This window comes from Sorex fumeus, unplaced genomic scaffold, assembly GCF_029834395.1.
Source record: "Sorex fumeus unplaced genomic scaffold, SorFum_2.1 ptg000014l, whole genome shotgun sequence".
NCBI classification, from domain to species: Eukaryota; Metazoa; Chordata; class Mammalia; order Eulipotyphla; family Soricidae; genus Sorex; species Sorex fumeus.
This window is the reverse complement of record NW_026606071.1, coordinates 39,585,073-39,586,788: the sequence shown is the minus strand read 5'-3', so window position 1 is coordinate 39,586,788 and position 1,716 is coordinate 39,585,073. Positions and strand designations below refer to the sequence as shown.

The 1,716-nt window shown below is 48.0% G+C and overlaps 1 pseudogene; it reads left to right on the top strand.

Moving 5' to 3' along the window:
• The first annotated feature begins 339 nt into the window (after positions 1 to 339).
• LOC130021181 (histone H3-7-like) lies at positions 340 to 1,192 on the top strand (annotated as a pseudogene).
• The last annotated feature ends 524 nt before the right edge of the window (positions 1,193 to 1,716 follow it).

Here is a 1,716-nt window from a genome sequence, read left to right as displayed (position 1 = left end):
AATTTTACTCATTGTTTTATTTGGAGGCAAGATGGTGCCAACGCTGGTTAAACCCCTCACGCTCTCCCCAACCCAGCTCACCATCTCACTCTGGATGATGCACAACTCAGCACACCGGGCATGGAATTCTGCATGTGATCCCTGCTGAAACACTGCGCATGATTCCTGCTGGACATCACCGGCTGCTTTGCGGGATTAAGACAGAATGGTATCGGTGGGGCAAGGAAAAATCGGGGCAGCAGACAAAGCATCACCGCCTCCTCCCAGCTGGGTCGAGTCACAACACCATCGAGCATGGATTGGTGACAGCAACCCATGCAATGACTTGTCCACTGCCAGATGCTGTCCACCAACCACCGAGTGACTTGGGACTCGGCACAGGTGTTCGACCTGGTACAGACCCTATGCAATGGGATCTTGCTCTGCCAGCTATTCAACAACCTCCAGGCGCACTCCATCCACATCAAGGAGAACAACTTGAGGCCACAGATGGCCCAGGCGCTGGCCAGAGACGCAGGCAGCTATGAGTTGTCAGCCTGCAAATTGTTACAGCAGGCCGGTCACCAGGAACTTACATTCAGTAGAGTGGGCACACCTGCAAGGATGATTAGAGATCGCCCCAAAGGCCTCCATCACCCCCACCCCCAGCCTGGCAAGCTACCAAGGTTATCCCGCCCACACAGCAGAACCTGGCAAGCCACCTGTGACGTACCAAATATGCCAACAACAGTAACTAAAATGGATCTCATTTCCCTAACCCTGAAGGAGTCTCCAGCTGAGTTGAAAAGAACGAGAGGGATCGTACTAAGCAGACGGCATGCAAGTCAATGGGCGGGAAGGCGCTCCACAAGCAGCTGGCCACCAAGGCGGCCCTTAAGAATACGCCAGCCATGGGCGGAGTGAAGAGGCCACACCACTACCAGCCCACACCATGCCTTATATGAGATCCACCACTACCAGAGGTCCACCGAACTGCTTATCCGCAAGCTGCTGTTTCAGTGTACGAGATCAAGTAGGACTTCAGGACCTGCACTCCCAGAACTCAGCCGCCATGGTGCTGCAGGAGGCATATGAGGCCTACCTGGTGGGGCTCTTCGAGGACACCAATCTCTGTGTATTCCCTGCCAAGAGAGTCACCATTTTGCCCAGGGACTTCCAGCTGGTGTGCCGCATCCTCGGAGAGAGAGCATAAAGTTTGCGATGCTAAAATCTCAGGGTTGGGACAAAGGGAGACGCTACTGGCACCTGCTTCAGTAAGTCGATGATTAACGGGATGACAGTAACAGTGACAGTGATTATTTTATTTGAAAAATTATGATTTACAATACTGTGGTTAATAAGATTTTGTGTATATAGTGCTCCAATACAAGTACTTTTTAAAGTTGTGATATTTTCCTATGGTGACCCGAAGCAAATCCTCAGGTTCAGTTAAAACATACTTCATCATATTTTCCTTATTGTAGCTTACAAATAATAAGAGATTGATAATGACTGTCTAACTGCTGTGGGGTGAAAAATTTAGATGCTTCCAAATGGAAGCAGAGGAGTGAGAATCTATTATTGATGTTTCAAGCGGAGACATACAAGCAGAGATCTCATATATTTGACATATTTATCTTAAAAGTTTTATCTTAAAAGTTTCACAAAGTATTGACCTTTAATGTTTTATTTAACAATAACATATAATTATACCCTAAGGAAAACACAAACAGCCTA